The sequence below is a fragment of the Heliangelus exortis genome, chromosome 2 (genome assembly GCF_036169615.1).
Source record: "Heliangelus exortis chromosome 2, bHelExo1.hap1, whole genome shotgun sequence".
Lineage (NCBI taxonomy): Eukaryota > Metazoa > Chordata > Aves > Apodiformes > Trochilidae > Heliangelus > Heliangelus exortis.
The window spans coordinates 19,675,259-19,692,045 of NC_092423.1; the positions used below are offsets into that span (position 1 = coordinate 19,675,259).

Below are 16,787 nucleotides of genomic sequence, written 5' to 3' on the forward strand. Positions count from 1 at the left end.
CTGTCTTAGCACCATTTCAGCAGCCCTGCTAAACAACACTAAAGACAGACAATGAGGAATGCCATGTCACTCTGTGTTTTTCTAAAGGAGGGTGTGGGAAATTTAATGAGACTTTAATTTGATTTCAGGTGGCTGCTTTTCAGAGCAGAAGTGCAAGGTGTTGTTAAATTGTGCTGACAAAGAAAAGTAAAAAATAAAGAAAAATTCTATTCCATTGGAATTTTAGACTTGCTCAACTGATAATTTTTGTGCTTGGCATATTTATCCATAGCCTGCTGCAAATGGCCTAATATTTCTTAAAAGTATTTGGTCCTTTTTCATTATAAATTAGTCTTTTTCTCTCTGCTGGTTGGATTTAGCCATAAAGATAATTATGCAAGTGATGTTGCCCTGTAATTAAAGGACATGAGAAGGGAAACAAACAAAGGCATAGAGACCCCTACCTGATAATGCTTTTCAAGAACTAAGTTTTTGCTGGTTACAGTGAAAGTATTACAGAAACAAAACAATGAAATGACTTTAAAGTTATGACATGCAGACTGTCTAATATGATAATTCCACCTTTCTTTGAGTGACTAAAAAAGCCAATGCATTTAAAACCAGGTGGGGTTGTCAAAGAAAATACCTAAATTATCTTGTGTGAAAGTAAAAGCTGCTGCTGTGATTCAGCCAATCTGCCTGTGTCGTGCTGGAGACTGAATGCTCCCAGGCCCTGGGGTGCTGCTCTGTGGCATTGAAGTGTACTAGGAATAGAACTGCAAGAAGTGAACCTCTTCTAATAGGCCTGCAGCCCCCTTGGGAAGGATTTATTTCACTCCTGAATATGATTTTATTAAATTTAGGTTGGTTTTTTTTTTTTTTTCCTCTGTTAGACAACCCTAGATAGAAGAAAAAAAAACTTCAAATCACCTCTAGGTTGCCCTATTTTGCCATTTGACATATGAAGAAAGAAACGGGAAACCAACATTATAGATCCTAATGGCAACACTAGAGATCCAATTTTTCCCCTTTTTACCAAAAGCTGTGGGATATGAGCCTTTGACAGCAAAGGATAGGATTTTTAGTACTGGGAATTACCCCTTCTTGGTGACATTAAAGATTCTCTTTATAGAAATTTTTATTCTGAACATGTCAGAGTACATCTCTTTAAGGTAAATACACCAACTAGACAAGTGACAATAAGATAGAGCATGTATTTCTATTTTCTCTGTAATATTTTTAAGCAATTTAGTGCCTTCTTTTTTTTTTTTTTAGGTTGTTATAAGTAATGAAACTGTTATAAGTAACGAAAAGGCTTTATTCCATGGGCTTTTTGTTAGTGCACACAATGGTTACATAATCTTTCCTGGGGCTACTTCTCAAGAAAGTTATTTGTTCTCCTTGGTCCATGTAATGTAAAGATTATTCTTTTCTAATGTTGAAGAAGTGTTAATATGAACAAACATTTTCATTAACAGGACATAAAAAAATTTTAAAGACCTTTAGACATTTTAAAATGAGATTAGTGATTATTTGAGCAATAGTTTGGATTTTTTTTCCCCAAACAAATTCCTTTTTGAGAACTTTGCTAGTTAGTTCTTAGGGCAAAGATCAATGTCTCACTTTAGTGGAAAGAAAGAACTCTGGGCATAATATTGCAGTAAGAATTGAATCATTAATATCAACCTCTGTGTATTTGTTACCAATCTATGTGTGAGTGACTATAATAACCTCTTTCCTGACATTTATGAGCATATTATATCAGAACCCCATTTTAGATTTCATTGACTTCTTCAAGAACTTGTCATGGGGAAAGCAATTTTCATAGCTTTCTGAAAACCTCCCTTTGTCTGCAGCTGCTCAGCTTGGGAATACTTCTCAAGTTAACAACAATACCTACCCTGGTCTAAAAAAACATTACAATTTGATAACACTAATATCTAAAACTAAATATAGTAGAAAAGTGTCATTTACAAATATATTTAGAATATAATTTTTTCTAAATCATTCTAATTATGATTTGTGTTCTTCTGCAACATTTTAAAATAAGTAGAATGATGAACATTTCCTGACTGTGTTGAAAATACCTATGATTAAATATAAGGGATTAGCAATTGATTGCAATTTAAAGAAAACTACAACAGAAATTACTATCAGGTTGCACCAATTTTTGACAAGCACCATTCAAAATGACAAAAATAATGGAACCACGCGTGCCCCACAGGTTTTACAGTCAATAGTAGAGGAGAAGTTGATAGAAATGATGATAAATCAATAGTTAGTAAAGAGATGACTGTGTACTGATTATACACTTCAGAAAATTATTTACGGTTTTATGGCATTCTCTATCAGAAAATTTGAGTGCCCCCTGTTCCTTATCAACTGCAAAGCACTCAGCAGGAGCACTTTTTACAGTGTAACCCAACCACACCACATTGCAATGGGGTTCTGATGCACTCACAGTTGGGAACAAGAATGGTGAATTGGTACCAGTGGTTCCCCAGCAGAGGAAAGTGAAGGCACGTAACACTGAGCAGTGTTCCTTGGGTGAGGATGTAGCTTTCTCGTGTCTCTTCATCTTCCATGCTCTCACACCTGAGAAAAAATGAGCCCATTCTGAGAAGGCAGGACTTGGAAATTTCCAGTGGATTGAATCTTAGTTTCTGGTATGTTTTTGATGCAGTAAAGTTAGGGGTGAGAGAGTTTTTTACTCTTGTTATAGTAAATTACATGAAATAGGTATGTCTCTGATGACAATTTTCAGCTTTGATGAGGGAATTATCTTTTTCACTGAACAGAAGAGCTTGACTTCAGAAGGACTGGGATAAATACAAGTTAAAGAATTTTATTGGCTTTTATTCTGAATTTCCAGAAGAACACGAGTTTAGAGTTCAAGGCATAGACAAATGTTATTTGACAGAGAGACAACAATCCTTGTTGCTTTCTCTTTGTAGTAGGACCCCACAAGTTAATTAGGGAAGGTTTTCAGATCTCTTTACTAGTATGCTTTTAGCTAAGCCTGTAAGTATAGCTAAGCTAGCTTCAGCTAGACCTTCCATACCTGTTAGGATAGTGATGTGTCTGATTCCTGTAGTATGGCATTTGTCTGGAGGACATCCATTTGTAAATTTACACTTTTTTTTTTTTTTTTTCCCTAGCAAAACATTTTTTCCCCTCTTCATCAAGAGGGCTAGAGGTGTGTGTGATCACACTTGAAGCAGTTCCCAACAATTTTGGAACACTGCTGGGCATGGGAAGACCTCTCTTCTTCATGTGGGAAGGGCTGCTGGTCCCTGCTTGTCCTGAACACATGGGGGAAGTCAGGCAATGTTGCTGCTTATGGAAAAAGAAAGAGACCAGGGATTTCTGGGTAGTTCTCATGAAGAGGATTTACCCTTTTTTAGTCTGAGCAGCACTTGAACTAAAAGTGGGAAGTGAAGGAACAGAGCAACACAATGAAATGACTGGTGATAAACTTGGAAGATTTTTTATGTAATCACAAGTAGATTTTTCAGCCATCTCAAAACATCAGAGGAAGCTGATCTAATTAACATATTAGAAGCATAAATCTATGTGTTCTACTTTACAAATCTATGTATTCTATTTTACAACTCTGAGACCAAGCTGTCCAGACAGAGCAGACCCAAAATCATGACAGAAAATCCATAGACACTCAGCTGGATGATACTGTCCATTTTGGACCTGACTATAATCTCTCAAAAGTCTCTCTACTTCAGCCTAGAGGGACTTAGGATAAAGTCCTAGTGTTCTGGAAGTCAGTGGCAAAACCTTTGACTACTGTGTGGCCTAGATTTCACTCAAGTCTTATTAATAAATCCCATTTTTTTCATGAAGCCTCACCACTGAATATGTAAGAGGAGTACGAATTTTAATAGAAAGCTAAGAATGGGAAACTGTCTCTAGGAGAATGAAAGACAAAGTAACATATAACCTATATGGTCAGACAGAAGAAGAGAATATATTTCAAGCTGTAGTAAGACTCAAATTTTCTCTGTATTTTATATTTGGGGAGGGGCAGGCAATTGAATTTTTACTTCTCATTTAATGGAATAACAATCTTCTGCACATTCATAAATATTTTCCTCTCTACTAGAGTACTGATTTGAGGCTCATGAGATTCCTGCTGAGCAATGAAAATAGAAACACAACCTCCTTTTTTGTTAACTTATCAAAAAGGGAGTTACCCTATAAAGGGTGGGAAGGAAAAAAACAGAAGCCACATAGAGAAACCACACATACCACAGCAGTTATACACAATCCCCCGAACTGACCAGTTTCTATCCAGTGAGTTGCAGTTCTCTGCAAACAAGACTTCTTTCCTTTTGGAAATGTAGTTCAGAAATGGCAACTGTGAATACAGTGATAACAATGAGAGCCTGAGATACTGTTTTATATTTTTTTTCCTTTGATTTGAGATGTAGTTGGAGAAAGCTCTTGTTTAAAAAGCCCTTCATTAGGTACTGTGTTATCTTTTACTGAGTCTCACAGGGTGAAGTACGGAAACAGAGATTGACAGCATTTGCTAAGAGCAGACTTGAGCCAATTCTCAGTGTCTGAAACAGAAATCAATCTGAGGATCTGGAAGAGAAAATGAAGCAATTAACAGGTAAATTGATTCCAAATGATCTACTTCAAAAAGTGGCTATATCTTCTCAAAACTGGGAAGAGTTCTGCTGCTGTTGCCCACTATTCATATTGTCTGATGTTGTTTATTTACTACTTTAGAGACAGTGAAAGTATGTAAATCTAACATGGAAGAAGCAGGAAGCAATTATATTTTATTTTTCTTATTTGTTTTTTTTTTTTTTTTTTTTTGTATGGTAAATACAAGAAATTGCAACTTACTGGTGGAAAATGTCAATGTAATTCCCCTAAAAAGAGGCTTACTGCGTTTGTATTCTGCACAGGTATCAAACCTCTCAGAAACAGCATATGATCAGCTCAAAGAGGAACAACTCAATTTGGCCCACCTTTTTTAAAAAGACAGATTTTTCTCAATTTGAGATCTAGTATCATATTTAATCTCTAGCAAGGTTTTATTTTTTGTACTAAACTGCTGTTTCACTAAAATAAAGAAATAATCCTAATGATTTCCTACAACTCTTACGTAGAATTTAAAAAGCCTTCATGGACACTTAGAATGGGTCTCAACTGAAAGTTCCTCAGAAAAAAAGGAATTTCTGACAGTTTATGTTGGCTGGTGAATGTTAGCCTTGACATTCAAATCAGGTCCAAACTGTTTGGAGTCCATAATTAAAATCAGACATGGCCTGATAATGATGATTATCCCCTATAGCTCATTTGAGTTATGGTACCATTGAATCTTCATGTTTGCAAAAAAGATCCTACTTCATCTGTAGGAAAAAATAAACAAGAAAAATTAAAGACTGTGTGACAAAAAGAGAGCTGAGTGCACTGTTCTGGCAATTTGTTTGGACTTCAATTACAGGTTTAGCTGCAAGGCTCAGACAAATAATATATTTGAACTGCACACCTAGATTTAATATGCCACTATTTCAGGTTTCCACTGGTACAATGGGAGACTGTACTATTACTACTTAAAAGCAAGAACACACCACCACAACTTACAAAGAATCACACAAAGAATCACAGAACGTGCACTGTTGTAAACATATATAAAAGATGAAACCCATATATACAGATTATATACAGGTAGAAGACACATCTAAAGATTCACAGATTTATAGCATGCAAAATATTTGGTTATTGCTCCAGGTAAGGGTTCTTAATCCCAGGGAAGTTACCTTGGCTTGTGTCCTGATCAAGAGGAGAAGGGTCTCTTCACAGACCCCCTAATTAGTTGGAGAAGCAGCTCCCTGTTTCCAACTGACATCTTAGGGGTTTTAGCCCTTGATTTATGTGATGGTGGGAAGGAGTGGATTATACCCTTATCTTTGGGCAGTGTGGCAGACTTTCCTCTTATCTTTATTCATCTGTGGAGGAGGTTCACTTCAATATGCTTTACTTTTTATTCCTCTTTTGCTGATTTTGTAGTCATCTGTGTGCACAAGATTACATGCTGAAGCCAGAACCAAAATCCAAAACCTGTAACTTCTCTTTATCTTACGTTTTCAGGCAATATATAGTGGTTTGGATTGAGACTCAGGGCTGGTTATTTGATGAAGGATTTGGGGTTTTAGGTTGTTGACTGATGCAGCATCACCTTTTTTTGGTTTCTGGCACTAGATATTACTGAAACTTGCTTGGAAACAATGATCTGTCCTGTCCATATGTCTGGAAAGCATTTCATTAATCTTCCCTGCAATGTATAAAAATCTGCTGCATTTAGCAATGGTGGGTTTAGAAGTGAAAGCATACAAAGCATGACTCTAAACTCATATTTCAAGGAGTAGTTATGAGTCTGCAATGTGGGAAAACAATGAGATTGCTTATACCAGAAAATCTTTTAAAATATCTTCCAAAATGTGTCATGTTTTTTGGGGGGTTGTTTTGGTCCTCCAGACTGGGGTGCCCAAACTAGAATGACCTAAGAAAGCAATGAAGCAGTGCACAACCTTTTGAGTAAAGGTCCCAGATGAAAATAAAAGGAGTTGGAGTCTGACAGAGTCCTTAAAAAAAAGTCACATTGTATACATTAAAGATATATATATATATATATATATATATATATACACACACACACAAATATATATATCTGTTGAGAAATTTTTTCTTTGGTGAAGGGCTACATGTTTATGAACCTTTTCAAGGCTGGAAAAGTAGAAATGGGAAGAAGTTGTAAAAGGTACATTTTTTTCCTGGGGATTTTTTTTAACCAAGATCATTTAGTGAGTTTCTGTACAGTGTGACTTCTACAGGCTGCTCAGTTTGCCCACCTGTGCGTTTGTAATAAATGTCAACAGAGGAGGAAAAATAAGATACAAAAGGGGGAAGGCAAAAGACCTCTAAGACCTCAACCAGATTGGCTACTAAAGTCAGTATATTATGAAATTAATCTCAACTTGCAGAAGTTTACACCAATATAAAGCCTGAGAATTTTGACTTATAAATTGCATTGATAATCTGGACCTGATTAAAAGTCTGAATTATTTTCTTCTGTTGATGATAGGTCCAGAATCTGATGTCCTTGTGTGAAATCAGTCAAGTACTGGGAAGGAAAGTTTATTACACACAGAGATGCATAGCATCATCTAGTTTGCAAGGTGCTGAGTGAGTGCTGTGGTAAGCTGTTTTGATGACTTTTCTGATTTATATTCCCACATTGTCTTTCATGCAGCAAAGGGTATCTGTTCTGGTTTCAGGCTGGTGATGGAGGGCACAGGGCTGGGGAGTATAAACTCAGTCAACACACTTCTCACCTGGGTTAGAGAATAATGAAGGCTGCTAGTTTTCTTCCTGAAGTTAAAACAGTAACAAAGATATTTTCAAACAGGAAAACATATCCAGGGCAATGATTGTCGTGGAGCAAGAACATGAGCTAACACTACATATGCTGTCAATTACCCTTTTCAAAACCCATCACGGAGAATGGGCCAGGTAACTTACATCACAGGCTGAACTCATGCCCACTTGCCTCAGGGATTAAGTTGGAAAGGAGCAATACACACCCACAGCTGTTCTCCCCCCTGCATTGTTTGTGGATGAGCACTGGGTTTCTGTGCCTGCCCATCAGTCCTGCTCCACATACAGTGCATGAGGTGACAACCAGGGTGATGATGACCTTTGCTTTAGCACGTGCATGGCAAGTCTGCAACATCGCACAACGATGAACTCACTGTCTAGCCACAGTTCTCGTGCACATAGTTCAGTCTCAGAAATCCCAGACAGGAATATGAACTCCAGGGCTGTGGATCACTGTTTTCGCACTGAACAAAAGGGCCAATGAAGCCCAGGTTGGCTTCAAGCCTGTACACGAACAATGGAGATTGTTTAGACTGTGGAAAGTCTGGAGGTTTTAAACAAATCTCTGAAATCTTCATACTAGAGATTTCAGGTGTGGAAAAGAGCATGAGAGAGATGAACAGATGATAGATTTATTTTATTTAAAATATTTTATATTAATGTTTCTTAAAGGCAGTATCATTTTCCAGATCTCAGTGTGGAGATTAAATATTGAACTGCTAGTATGGCTAGGTAAGCAATCCCTTTCTCATCTCATTTCACCTTGGTAGATCAGGAGACAGCTTTTTATTTCACCTCCAAATCATAAATCTTCTTGATCACATGTTTTTTTAAGCAGAAAAATTTCGATCTCCACATTGGTGTTTTTCCAAATGTAGTCCCTTTCAACCTACAAAAAAGAACAGGTGGCCAACAATTCCGTTCCACCTCAGAGGCCTTTATCTTTACTCAAAAAAAAAAAAAAAAAATGCTTATTGCAATCTTAGGTTGACTAAAGGTAAATGGAGGTGTTTGGGTAGGTCTGTTTTGTTTGCTGCAAAACAGCAGTGCTGCAAACAACTTGTTTTTCTAAACATTATATCTTGAGAATGAATGTAAAACTGTAGGTCTACCTCCAGGAATAGCATGAAGAATATATGCTGTATTAAATTTTATTTTATCTTTCATGCTTCTCAGAGAAACTGTTCCTACTACATGCAACAGCCCAAAGAAAAGAGTTATAACTAGATTTTCACTAGAACTCTTGTTCCATGAGGACACCAGGTGGGGAAAATACACAATCAAGTTCAATACCCAGGATGCTTTTCCTTCTACCACCTCTGTGTAATGTTTATTAATATTATACAAATTATTCTCCAAGACTGCTCTGCATGAACTAGAGCTGAGTGCTACCACGGGAAGAAGAGGTAATGGGGAAAGTATTCATAAGCTTCAAAGGTATGGATCTAAGAAGAGTGCTTCAGTGCTGTATTTTGCTCTACCCAAACCCCACAGCTGAGGTAATCTACACTGGAGATATCTCTACCAGAAATAAGAAAAAGCAGTAAGTCAAGTTCATCTCGGCGTGTTTGAATGTGTTTTGCAGGATCACTGTACTCAGTTCTCATACTTTGCCCTCTGTCCATTAAGAGCTTTAGGAGCATACTTGAAACATTTTAGTAGTTGCAAATCGAAGATGAGCTTTTCATGCAATATTTTTATTTTCTCACTGAAGTTTCCAAGAACTCTTAAAGAAGGGTATTTTTCCTGGTACTGAGCAGACATATGCAGGCTGATTCATGGCAGCTCTACACTCAATTATTCATGTATAGGGCTCAGATGCCTTCCCACAGAACAAAGACTGACAGGATGGGAGAGATGCAAAGAGAGGAGGAGCCCAAGCCATCAGGCAGAGCAAAGATGTGACTTCCAACCATGTACCTCTATCAAACGATGAGAATGATTTTGTTACGTGTAAAGGCCTGGCAGAACAATTTACTGAGCAATTTAGATCAGACACATAACTAAGGCTGTGGGTGAGAAAATTGTTTTTCTGGTGTTTATAAACAGCACAACAATACCTAGCTTTAAAAGGGCAAATACTTGTTCCTCTTGTTCAGCTGGAGCCATTGTGCCTTCTACAAATTGTGTGACACTCTCCAGTGTGTCTTGTTGAGTTTTATTACCATTTGCATTGTCTCTTGGCATTACAAGATTTTGTTTTCAGTTTCAGTTGCATTTCTGTAAGTCTGCACTGAGGGTTAGATCATATAGTCAGATTTTCATTATAATATGAAAGATTAATCAAAGAAATCCACTAATTTTAGATGGAAAATACTGTTTACTTATATAAAAAGTATTTCCATGAAAAGCATTTACTGTTTGTGTCCTTTGAGTTAACAGCTGGGAGAGTGGTTCATGATTGTTTGCCAGTTTCCAGGTGAAACTGCTTAAATATCTGCAAAATCTGAGTATTTAAATTTAAAATCTCCAGAAAATGGCTGCATTTTTGTTTTGTTTTGTTCTGTTTTTTGTTTTTGTTTTGTTTTTGATTTGTTGTTTTGTTTGGAAAAAAAAAAAAGAAAGAAAAAGAAAAAAAAGCTTGGAAATAAATACTATGGACAAAAGTAATTCTCACAGCATTTACCCCCAGAATGTTCTTCCTTCTGTGCACAGAACAAGACAGACATCCCTCATGACAAGAATGTGGCAACTTCTATTTAAAGACAGAATTGTGTCTAAGGACTGAACCACAGCATCTGAACACAGATGTGCTCTGTCAAGTTATATGTTTCAATTCTTGATTTCTTCATTAGAAGAAACTTGAGGAGGCAGTAAAAGCAATTATGCTTCTATATGTTGTCTATCGTTCTATTGGTATCCATTTTTGGAATGTATGTTGACTTCTTCTAGAAAATATAGAGCAAGTTGCAATGCCACTTGCCCAGTTCATGGTAAATATACAGTGTTACACATGCTTACCACTGCTCTACTCTTGCTCCTCTTCCTCTGTTCAGCATGAAATGAGTGTAATTTTAAGTATTCTAGTATTTAAGTATTTAAGTATTTAAGTATTTAAGATGTATTATATTACCAATAAGACACACTAAAGCAGTTAAGCTTTTATTTTTTTTTATTCCTTAAAAATATGCCAGCATAACAGTGAATTTAATAATGTTAGGTTTGGGCAGGAAGGACGAAATATCAAGAAATAATTTAGATTTTTGAGCTCCAAGTACCAAGCAAAAAAGATATACTACTCAATTTCCCTATTGCCAATGTGACTTTTTTAACAATAACAAATCAGAAAATTAAAATTGTCCTCTTCTTTCATTTTAATATATTTTACTGACAGGATATTTGATCATACTGGATCAGTTCAGGAATGGAAAAAAGAGAGATAAAAAGCTATAGCTTGAAGAGAAGCAGGAAGAGCAAGCAAGCTATTTAGCGTACCAATACTTTGTCTCTTTAATGGTTTTCTGCTAATTGTACAACTTAATCTGGAGAACATTAATGAAACAGCACTGTGAAATATATGTCTGGTGAGACTGAACCACTGTAGTAAGTAACTTTTTTTGTAATATTTTGTGACTTTTCAAGATTATATTTTTGTTTGGTTTTGCCTTGAGCTTGTTCAGTATGATCAGTATGATCAGTATGACCTGTTTCTCAGATGTGCTTTCTATGATATGGGTTCCTTCAAACACAAAATGAAGGTGCCAAAGCTTAGAGTAAAGGAGGGTATACAAACAAAGTTTTAATCTGAGACAGACAGATTAAGGTTGAAGATTAAATGGCTCCTACTGATATCAATAACAGTTCCACAGGATTGCTACAATTTTGTGCTATACCTGTCCTGGCTCTCTGTGCCTAAACTGGCACACTGGGAGTACAGCTGGACTGGAAAAACTGTCAGTCCTCTTACCTGGAGGGTGGTGTCATTAGAAGAGGACTAGACAACTGGCCAGTACTAAGCATACAGAGAGAAATGGGGATAAGTTCCTTGCAGCACTTCTTCCCACCAAGACCATGCAAAATACTCATCTGTAGTCCCTAATGTGATGGAAGGGGCATTGTCATTCATAAAACCTTTCCCAGCTTTGCTCCAGGCAGCATCATATAGCTAAGCACCAGACAGAGTTCAGTTAAGGAGCCTATGATATATTTGCACTTAAACATCTTGCCTGTGCCCCCAGTGTGTTCCACTGAGCACAATTCCTCTAGAAGGAAGACTGGTGGAATTTTGTTTGCACTTTGTCAGAGGGGAAACTGTGTGAGAGTCAAACATTCCTTACTTCTGGGTCTGAATTACACTGTTATCTTGTAGTCTGCTGTGAAGAGCTTTAAGTGGAGTGTTTGCCATTAAAGTCTCTCCATGTGAATTATTTACTATTGACAGTGGTAGCTAGTAGGGAACATTGCTGTGGGATATGGATCTATAATTACACTGTTAGTTTAAGGATTAAAGCTTTTCTTGATGGCTAGGAGAGAGGATTTTTTTGTTTGTTTGTTTTGAAACCATAGACAATGCATGAGAAATCTGACCTATCACGTTGCCTTTGGCTCAGGAGAGGCCAAAGAATTATTTTCTCTAAAAGCACTTTAATCTGGTTCCATGGACAGATGGCCAAAGCAGAAATTGTTGTGTTATTTTGAAAGGCTTATGTGGCTGCCTGGAAGCTATTGTCACCAAATCAGGCAGAATGAGCTGAGCTAATTCTCTGGTCAGCCTCTGTGAGAAGTCAGCCAGATTCAGTCAGGAGCCAAAGAACAATAAATTAGAAGTATAGCAAAAATGTCAGGATGTACACTGCCATGCCACCCTGGATGTACTGTACACATAAGCTATGGTACTTCTGCACATACTCTGGACCAGGAGTGGAAGGAGAGCTGCTGTGGGACAGGCATGGCTGCATGGGGAACACGTGCAGTGTGTCTGTCACAGCTGGGCCAGGGCAAAGGGTGCTCTTGGGGTGGAGGTTTGGCTGCTTGGCTGGGGAATGATGCTGCGGTCTCTGATGCTGTGCTCAGCTTCTTCACTGGAGAGGCTTTGCATTCAGCTGGCTTCAGTTACAGTCAGAGAAATGTTTGCCTAGAGTGCATGTCAACATGGATTATCCAGCTTTAAACTTTTATGTAACACTTCGACCCTAGCCTTGGATCTGACTACCCAAAGACTGGATAGAGAAGGTCTTAGTAAGCTGTAGATCGGATATTTCAAGCATACAAGTTGATTAGGCCCTTCTAACTTTCTTCCCTCTATCAAATGTAATATTTTTAAGCTATAGTTTTTTTTTTTTTAATGATAATTTGCTTTTTATGACAATATGAAAAAAATAAAAATAACACTAGAAAGACAGGTTCTTTAAAAAAAGTCTGAAAATGATTGGCTTCTAATAGTGAAAAAAATTAGCTATCCTTTGAATTGAAGTACAAACCTTAAATAATTTGAACTTTATTTCCTAAATTAAATAGCAATGGCTAATGAGTACAAATGTCATTTTCCCATTTGACAGTTTCAGTTGTCCTTGCTGTTGGAAATCAGTGCAACTGTCATAAAAAGAATTTCATAAACCCACAGTCCAGAAAATGTAAAACTGCCTCAGGAGGGGGGCAATGTGCCAGAAATACTTTAGATTGACTTACAAATAAGTTGCTGATGATTATAATGAAAACCACTGCCTGTCTCCAGCCATGTTACAAGTGGGTTTAGTGCAGCCACTGATGACACAGCCCAGCAGTGCTGCTGTGCTGCTGTGCATCAGGCACCGCCTCATGGCTCAGGTGAAGCATCTGCTGGAACAGCTGCTGCCTGCCAACTGCTAAACCAGAGATAAATCCATGGCTTTTAACTTTTCCAGTCTGTAGTATTTTTTCCAGGTGCAGTGAAATAGTTCTGAAAAATGGCAGACTCATATCTCAGAAAGATTACATTTCTCTGCAAGCGCTACTCCTCAAAGTGACATAAAATAATGGAGTTTCTCTGTCTTTGTGCAAATGACTAAGGTGTGTGTCTTCAAACTGTTGAGCAGATTTTAGGTGCATCAATTTTCAGTATTGTATTTATTTAACAATGGCTTTCACAGTGAGCTGACTGACAAAACCACATGAAATGTGTATTTTAGTTTAAATATTCTGATAAATCAAAAAGTCATTCTCCTAGAATGTTGTCTCAGGGCAGAAAGAAATATGGAAACTGAATTATAAACCCTCAGCAGTAATTTGCAGCAAAAATGATGATACAGCAGGAACTAGAATGCTGTGACCAACATTGCTATAATATAAATATTCCAGATTTGTATTTAATTTTGCTTTTCTCTTTAATTAATGCATTTGAAATAAGTGACAATAATCTCTTTCTCTTCCTCTTCCAGAAACAGAATTTCACAGGCACAATAAAAACTTACTAATCAAAACAAAACTGTGAACTGAGAAAATAATCTCAAGATTGTCGCTAACAGTGCTTAAGTCTGTTCTGGTAAGGTTACAGCTCATTTTAAGCCTTAACTTTATTTGGGTCTAAATCTTTTTTCACTGAGATCGTCACAGTTCAGAAGCCTGTTGTTTTTTTATTTTCAGCATGAATTAATAATATCTATATCAATATAGAACTGTATAAAATCTATAAGCAGAATTAAAATAGAATATTCAGACTATTTACAGTTACATGATAATGAGAATCTATGTCCTGAAGAAAAAACTCATAGAGAAGACCAGATTTGTTTAATCTTAGTTTACAACAGTTGTTATTGCTTTGAAAAGGCCCTGAGGCATGCTAGATGTTCTATAAATATGTCTGGAAAGCACATAGGATCTTTGCTTTGAATAGCCTCTGGGGTACATGTGTGAGAGCCAGGCCTGGGCAGAGGGGATAAGCACTGAATGACCTGGTCTTAGCATTTGAGATTTGAAAGATGTGTAGTAGTGGGCTGCAGAGGTGTTACAACACTTAATTCTGACCAAATTAATCCTAATATAAATCAGTGCAATTAGATTTAAAAGTCTTTCAGTTCCATGATCACACATAGATGTGTTCTCACAAGAACTGGACTTGTTAGATGAGGCTGAAGTCAAAATGTGAACAAAACCTCACCCAAGTACAACAGGTCCAGCTGGCCTAGAGGCCCTTGTGGCCTTCAGTCCAGATATACTGGGTATTCACAGCATGTTCTGCACGTACAAATAGTGTACTCATAAAGAGTGAAAGTGTGCCCAAAAAGATACCAGATAAAACAGGCTTATGAGTAAGTTTTTGTTATAACATGCCATGAACTAGAAAGGAAGAGTGGAGGATGTTAGCAGGGTGATCATAATGCAGATTAATAGCAACATAGTATATTGACAACATCAGGCTAGAGTCATCCCAGGATTCTAGGTAGCTTTTAACTGTGACTAAATCTACCAAGGGACTGAGTAGATCTTCTATGATTCTGGGAAAATTTTGATTTGAGCTGGTTATTGGTGATCTATTTTTGTGGTTCCTGGCACTACCCTGTCATGAAATTTACAGAGAATTCACTCTGTAGGGTTTTTATGCTAATAGAACAGCCCACTATCCATATATGCAGTGACTTTTCCTGTTGTAATTGCTAAGATATGGAAAATACTGCAAGGAACCAGTGCATTTGTTTTGGAAAAAACCTCAATGTTTTAATGTAAAAAGTTCTTGAAGGTCCTACATCCTGTTTCAAAAAAAAACTTGTGTTCTGCAAAACCTGTATTTCAAAAAAACCTGGGCTGGAAGCCACTGCCCATGGGGTGGACAGCATTTTCTTGAAGATGAGGTAATGCAGGTATTGGGATGAAACAATGGAGAAAATTATGGCTGTGCTGATGAAACTTGAAATACAACCATTCATCCAGATTGTCTCTGCAGAGACCTGGGGGCCGATAATGGGAACTGGTGAGCCACTCACCAGGGTGCTGGACAGCCTGCCTGTTCCATAGCTACTGGGGAAGTGAAGAGAGCAGAAAGTGCTGAAGGCTCTGGAGTATTAATCAGTGAAATGGGTGATGCAGAGAAACTTCGTCTTTGCATATAATTAGCTGGCATTCAAATCACTTTCTCCACGGGATTAGTTTTAGACTCCATTGATGCAGCTGAGCAGGGTATGTTAATTCAGCACAGTTGCACGAGCAGATAGTAGCTGTCAGATCCTGGCTTGAGTCCTGAAAGCACTACAGCAGTGCTGGCTATAAATAATACAGCAGGGAATGTGTAGGCCATGTGGTTTTCTATACTCATGTTAATCTATTACAAGTTTGCTTTGGTATCTCTCCCTGACACAGCATCGTGCTGCTGAGGCTTACCCTTCATGTCTAAGCAGTGAAGCTCCCTGCTTTTCCTGTGCTTAGGCAGTACGTAGCCTCTGGTCACAGCTGTACACTGGGAGGAGAACTGATGGGCTGAAAGGGAGCATGTCATGTTCAAAACAACTGTTAAAGGAAAAGTTTAGGCTTCTTGTTGGGGGATAATTTCCAAAGGAGAAAACTACTCGGTTTACTTCGGTTCAGGTGATGATATAAAATGAACAGTGGGGCATCATTTCTCTGAGAGGCTATGGCAGGAGAATGCTGGCAATGGACAACAGAGAGGCACAGAGAACTTTGAAATACTTCAAAAACTTTTTATCCTGATAGTATTGGGGAAAAAATGGCAAGTTTTTTTGGATTACAGACACGGTGTGTTTATTCAGACATCTGCCTGGACTGGAGGAGCCTTGGCTGTGCTTAGAGAGACATTAACCCTGCACGCAACAGTCTTCTGACTCCAAGGGCAGGTGAGATATGATGGACTCAGCACAGGATTGAAGCACCTCCACTATGCCTCTTATAATTGCCACAATAATAAAACCTCACATATTGAATTTGTTCCTTATATCTGGTAAAAAAATTCTCTGATTTAAATTAAATGTTTTATGATAAACTGTAACAATAGAAAAAAAATAGGCAGTGCATTTGCCTGATTTTATACACAGTCCAAGAAGAGATAATGCTGATAAGATTAATTTTGATGAAGAGTGACACTGTGCCAAACTGGACTCCCAGGTAAACTGCAGAGCTGCCCACTCCTAGCACAGCTAATTTACCACCTTTGCCTGTTTGTCTTCATGCTACACAATGTGTCAGGACCCCCCAAAATCGTTAAAATTTTACTGTAGAACCATTATAGCTCCCTTGAGACATCAGCCAGTAAATTCTAGTGACTGTATCTTGCCAATCAAGGGATCTTCCCACTGCTTTGAAGAAACAAGAGTGTGAGTGTCCACATACAATGAGATTCCCCAAAGATGGAAAAGTTTTGCCTCTGTCTGGACCAGATGCCATCCAATACATTGGAGAGAGCTGACTCTGAATGACTCTGAAAGACCTGTCTTTCTTGCAGTCTTTATAAAAACAAGGTCGCTGTGGGAGAGACAAAA

General features: G+C 37.7%; 2 long non-coding RNA genes across 2 annotated transcripts in view; both read left to right on the forward strand.

The window, feature by feature from the left end:
• The window catches only part of LOC139793679 (uncharacterized), a 28,912-nt gene extending 25,623 nt beyond the window's left edge, over window positions 1-3,289 (forward strand). The window contains exon 3 of the long non-coding RNA XR_011724713.1: window positions 3,138-3,289. This is a non-coding gene — a long non-coding RNA (uncharacterized lncRNA). The remainder of the gene's footprint in view (window positions 1-3,137) is intronic.
• A 703-nt stretch (window positions 3,290-3,992) lies between these two features.
• LOC139793680 (uncharacterized) lies at window positions 3,993-9,690 on the forward strand. The gene is made up of 3 exons (XR_011724714.1): window positions 3,993-4,606; window positions 8,560-8,646; window positions 8,744-9,690. It is a non-coding gene; the product is annotated as an uncharacterized lncRNA (long non-coding RNA).
• The last annotated feature ends 7,097 nt before the right edge of the window (window positions 9,691-16,787 follow it).